At 42.0% G+C, this 6,000-nt stretch overlaps 1 protein-coding gene across 1 annotated transcript in view; it reads right to left on the reverse strand.

The window, feature by feature from the left end:
- TRANK1 (tetratricopeptide repeat and ankyrin repeat containing 1) overlaps positions 1 to 1,511 on the reverse strand; it is a 931,136-nt gene extending 929,625 nt beyond the window's left edge. Inside the window, exon 1 of the mRNA XM_069214995.1 lies at positions 1,368 to 1,511. The gene's annotated coding sequence lies outside the window, so the exon portion shown is untranslated. The remainder of the gene's footprint in view (positions 1 to 1,367) is intronic.
- Between the last annotated feature and the right edge of the window lie 4,489 nt (positions 1,512 to 6,000).

Raw genomic sequence — 6,000 nt, forward strand, 5'->3', positions numbered from 1 at the left:
TACATAACCCTTCCTGGTTAGAAGTCGTTTCCACTACAGCACCTAGAAATCGTAGGATAAACGATGCACTCTACAAAACATAACATGACACCACTTCCATTGCTACACCACCACCAATACCACACTACCACCAATATGAAACCAACAGTACGCCCCTAATACCACAGCTATATCAATACCACCACTAGTACCATCGTAGCTACCACTATCACCACCACCTATATGACTACCTCAAAAATCACCACCAACCTATCCGCCAACACCATAACTTCAAATCGTTTCCAAAGCCAGTAGCCCTGGTTTTAAAGAGCTACTGCTAGCAAATTAATTTCTGCGTGCCTGTACACGCAAAACCAGACCTATATGCAACTCGTGCCACTCCTGATTTAAAAAAAAAAAACTTAATTTTTGCTTCCATCCGTCTAAAAACTAATAACTTGTAGGATTAGAGTCATGATTTTTTATTTTGACTTTATACACCACAACCAGCTCTTTGCTGTTAATGTATAGTTTCCTTAATTTACTATCCCAAATATGTCGAAAAGCGACTCAATACAGCTATTATCTGTGTAACTTGAACAAACATATAGTCCATTGTCCATATCCTAGTTGTCTTTGCCAGGTAAGACTCGAGGTTAAGCCAGTGGAATAATGAAATGTGACTTATCCCAGTCTCCAGACTTAACTCATTGAGAGTGAGACTCCCACATTACCACTTCTCAGTAGCGCCGTTGACCTTATGAGTGCGACAAATAGAAATGCCAAAAGATTTGGGGGCAGTGGTGAGACGTGCAATGTGAAATGAGGTGCTAGAGTATAACAAAGGGGGTGTACAGACTGGAGATGATAGAGGCAAACTCAATGACCCCAACGCTTAAGTAAACTTTCAGAATAGGGAATGGTGGTCAGTGATCGAGGGGTGTTCCTATGCCGAACCCTGTGTCTGTCGAATAAAAGTGTCGAAACAATAAGCAGAATAATGTAATCCCGAATGCCAGGTGTGTGTGATATATGCATACCAGAGTGCACACTCCATACAATGACAAGAAAATATGGATCGTGTTGGATGCTCTAATTTGGAAAGCCTTATTGTTCTATGAAGATATATACTTTGGTTCAAACTCTGGTGTCAATCCCACTAGTGGGCGCTTGGACGTTGATAATGCTATATGAGCTAGCAATAATATGTGTATGCAGCATAACAGAATACAATAGCATAAAGAGAATAGTCTGATGATTTTTGCATTTTCCATTGCCCCACTTAAAAGGGAAATGTGAAACACTCAGCCTATCCATTGACACCTTCCTCTGCTCCTGTTGTGCCCCTAATACCCAATGTGACAAAATGCTACAGCTTGAGACCATACCTGCATCTATGCAGCGCCCAGAAACAGGTCCGAAGCAGCAGTAGTGCGCAACAGCTGAGGGACCCCGCTCAAGTGCTGCTCGTAAACACAACCACCTTCCTGGTATTTTTCTCTCCCTCTTCCTCCCCCCTCTGTCTCTTCACCGACTGTCCTCTGTGACGTCAGTCTGAAGAAGTCGTCCCTGCTTCAGTTTCGGTTTCAGAACTGAGGAAAGGAAACCTTTCTCGTGAAAGCCCCAGGATGAAGCCGCCCTCTCTCTTCGGTTTCACAACAGAAACATAAGGTTTCTTCCACAGCCTGAACCCAAGTTCCGTGCAAAGAAGTAAACGGTTGTCATATGTTAGTAGACTAGTTTGCATTTTCTTCTAAGTTATTTAAAGTACAAAATGTATGCAAGTCGTGCGTGCTATTTGTTTATTGTGGATGCTTACTGTGTCTCGCACAAGGCTGCGAGGGTCGTCAGGGTGTCTCACGATATGCACATAAGAATAAGGTCGCAATTTATAAAAGGAGTACATATGCAATAATAGGGCATAATGTGACATATAAATGAGGAAACAGAGCTAGCTTTGTGCTAATGAGAGACCTACGATCTCTAAAAGCCAAAATACAAGACAAAGTGGTTTCTAAAGTTCAAAGACATATTTTTGAGAGAGCCTCAAAGTGTCAAGAGCAGAGAATGAGAGAATAACTAGTAGCAAATATTTTTGAGGAGGTGCAATTCCAGCTTGAAATAGAGTGAGGGAAGCTGGTATCATTTTGGGGTCCGCCACTTATTTCTCCTAATCAGACATTGACCCTGAACAAGACTCAGAGGGGGAAGAAGGAGGGAGAGAAATACGTTAAAAAAAACTACACGAAGTGACACAGCAGGTACCTGCATGGATGAGTAAGATGCACAGACAGGGAGCGTCTGGCGGTGAATTAAAAAGGCTTGAGGTGGAATTCATAGCACTCGGCTCTGGTATTCACGTCGGCACACAGTAGAGCCAGTTGCGGTCGTCTGGGCAAAACTTTGAGAACAATTCTTATTCTTCTATAAGTTAAGAACTGCTCGACCGACCTGCAGAACACCTCACCAGGCTCACTCTGGACTGGGGCACAGGCGCCCTGCCCTGCAGCCCCGGGTGCATGAGGAAAAACACCACAGCTGGGTGTCACACTAAAGTAGACGACCAGCTATGATAATGCAGTCTTATTATAAGTAGTGTCTGAGACGGCTGAGGGTTTCACCTTGCATCATATTGGGCCCCACCTCTGGTTGGATCTGAGCATCCTAAGCGGCTGGAGGTGAAGTAGCAAAACATCCCTTTGTGCTGGCTCCACCGGATTATTGGTGACAGCTGCCCTTAACTACCAGAACTTGTTTCTCAAGCAGGCGGATATACAAATCTGCGCTGGGCATCGAGCAGAAGACCTCGGTAGTAGCTCCTGTGATGACTGATGCTGGCTGTTCCATGCTACTCTTTGCTTGACACAGTGGCTGTTGGTATCTAGCTCTTTCATCAACACATCCATGTCAGGGTACCACCGTTTGATGATGCTCTGGTGGCCTTTGTGGTCTAGTTGAGTCAAGTGCTTTTTGAGAGAGGTCAGGACTATGATTCTGGGTGCTCTCAGCAGGAAGCCTTTGCTGGTTGCGCTGATTTCACACCTGATCCTCCGTAGTGCTATGAATAGTTTTCTAGCTTGCTTAATGTCTGCTTTTCACATTGGACAGGAAAGATGCCTACATGTTGTCTGCAGTTGCAGTGATCACTAGTTAAGGGTAAATATCTGATATAATAGCATCAATCAGGTTTTGCAAGGTGTGGCTTAAGGGCAAGACACCTGAGCTATCATATTGCAGAGTCTTTTAGAGACATCTTGTAGGAGTTCTCTGAGAGGGGCCATGACTATGATTCTGGCAGGGAGTGTGAGGCTGTGTCTGCTAAGAGATTTATCAGTGTTATGTGGTCAATGATGACTATGAATACATATCTGCACCGATAGAGATGGAAATAGGTGCAGTCCTACTTAATTTTTAATTATTCTAGTTCTATTTGGGAATAGTATATTTCCATGTCTGATAGTTCCTGGCTTTCCGATGCTACTGGGGCCCAGGTGTTCACTGGTAAATCTTGCTCCCAAACCCACTGGGCTTGCCTTGATCACTAGTTCGGATCAGTATTTTGAGTTGAAGTACTTTATTACTGTGTCATTGAGGCATACAAGACTTGTGAGAATACCACTTGGTGTTCTTTTCTCAAATCACTAGGGTTTTTTATTTTAGTTAGTTGTCTATGGGGTTTTGTGAGGGTGACGAAGTATGGGATGAACCACCCATAATACATGGCTATCCAGAAAAAAACTCTCACTTATAATGCATTTTAAAGGTGGGGGGGTATCAGTTTTTTAATCTCACCCACTGTTAGACCTGGCATCCTTGGTGTGGTTTTCCGCCATAACTTTTTGCCTTTAGAGCTTTTGTTTTTGCTGACCTTAGGACTCTGCACACTTTACCACTACTAACCAGTGCTAAAGTGGTTGTGCTCTCTCCTTAAAACATGTTAGATTGGCTTACACCCAATTGACCCCTGAACAACCAACAGGGCAGAGTGCAATGTATTTAAAAAGAAGGACATGTACTTTTAAGTTTTACTCTTAGATTTGTTTTCACTACTGCAAAGCCTACCTCTCCCATAGAATAACCTTGAACTTAGCTTATTACATTTAATACATGTAATTTCCATATGGGAATATGTCATCTGTTCATGTTTGGTGTCTTTGAAATTGTAATGAAAAATCCTAACTTATGGATAAGTCAGATTTTAAACTACAATTTTGAAAATGCCACTTTTAGAACACTAAAAGCAAAAAGTACGATGAACGTAATGAGTGTCTTCATATTTTTGCACAATTGCATGAATGGTTCAAGGCTTTGTATTTATCCTGTGTGGGGTAAGCTGTCTGTGAACACTTCAGCACACCCTGGTGTGCTGGTTTGGATTTCTACATTTCACACATGATTTTGCCTGGGCGGAGCATTGGCCATAGCATTCGGTTCGGCAACACAGTAGCTGTAGCTGCTGCAATTATTGTCAATGGCATTGCATGCACAATTGCAACCTTTGATTTTGCCCCCTTCTCAAATTGCTTTGTTTCAGTTTTGATGGATGGAGTAGCCTCTGTTTCATCTTCGATGGAAACTTTGGCCAGAGCTTATTCCATACTCTTGACTGGTTTAACTGCTTCTAAGACTTTCTGGATGTCAGGATTTCCTCCAATGACCTGCTGAGTTTGCATACAGTGGAGGGCCTCAGCACTGACAATCTGCATCCCTGGAATATTCACACCATTACTTCTTTGGCTGGAATCTACAATTTGCATCTGTAAACCTGCAGACTGAATTGCCATTATCTATGTTTCATTTAAGTAGAAACTAGGTCTGGGTGACAGAAGGAATTCTATTGTTATCTCTTTTTTAATTTTGGGTGCCAACTTTGTAGCTATTTTTGAAAGTTGGTTAACCCAGAGGATAAGATTGTATTTTCAAAACTCTTAAGTATAGCTGGGAGTCACCTGTGGAAAGCTCTCATGTAAACCCTAATTCAGTTAGAAGTGACCTAAGGTATTCCAACTAAATGCTGAAGAGTAAGAGTGCCAATCTTTACCCCCATTGTCACACCACAGGTATTGAATGTTAGTTTATGGTTCAAATCTCTTTATTTGCATTTCTAGTGCAGTAAAGAATAGCTATGCATAGAGCGGTGCATCGCTATTCCCAAATACTCCATACATCATCAACAATACCCCAACCAGCAAATAAAAAAGAAGTAAAACCCCTCCCTCCTGCCCCATCCTCTGGGTACTCGTCATCCTACTATTGGAGCAAATTTGGTGGAATCTATCAGAAAAAAGAGAGAGGTATTCTGGATTTTCCATTTATGGACTTTTGAGAAAGGTCTGAACGAGGAAATGCCTTGGCACAATGCCCTCTAACCTTGCCAGCAACTTCTTCTAGGATTCGTAACCTATGAGTTCTTTCTTCTATAGATAGATGTACCCCTGTCTGTTGAATTTGTGATGGAGTTTTACATTTTTTTTGTTCTTTTTCTACACATTTTTCGTTGTTATGCTATTTATCATCAGGCCCCTCTTTGTCTTATTTGGCATTGCTAATCGGTCATCGCATTATTTAATCACGCATTTGTGCAATTATCAGAATGCTGTGTTGTTATATGTTTAGATTATTTGCCTTCCATCCCAATATGGCCGTCATAAATTAACCCTTTTTTTTTTAGACTTTTCATACAGAACTTTCTCTGTACAAACATTGTGGTCAGTCTTTTGAATATATATTGTTTTAGTATTTCATGCTGTTATTCATATTTATAATTGGTTTTGTTTATTTGGGCCGATCGGAGTGCTTGGCAGTTTGTAACCTTTTTTCTTAAGCCATATGTATCCATTCTAACATGGCCGCTGGCCGACATGTGCTATGGGCACATTCGATAAGGCGTATAGTCCCTTTTTAGGGTCGAGCCTGCATTGCATGCGCTCGCGCATTCGTATCGCTAGCGAGATGCTTTAGGTATTAGAAAAGGGCTCGGAGCCCTGTCGACGTCACGTCAGTGTCTTTCATTGGCAAGTT

Source organism: Pleurodeles waltl, chromosome 2_1, assembly GCF_031143425.1.
Source record: "Pleurodeles waltl isolate 20211129_DDA chromosome 2_1, aPleWal1.hap1.20221129, whole genome shotgun sequence".
Classification (NCBI taxonomy): Eukaryota; Metazoa; Chordata; class Amphibia; order Caudata; family Salamandridae; genus Pleurodeles; species Pleurodeles waltl.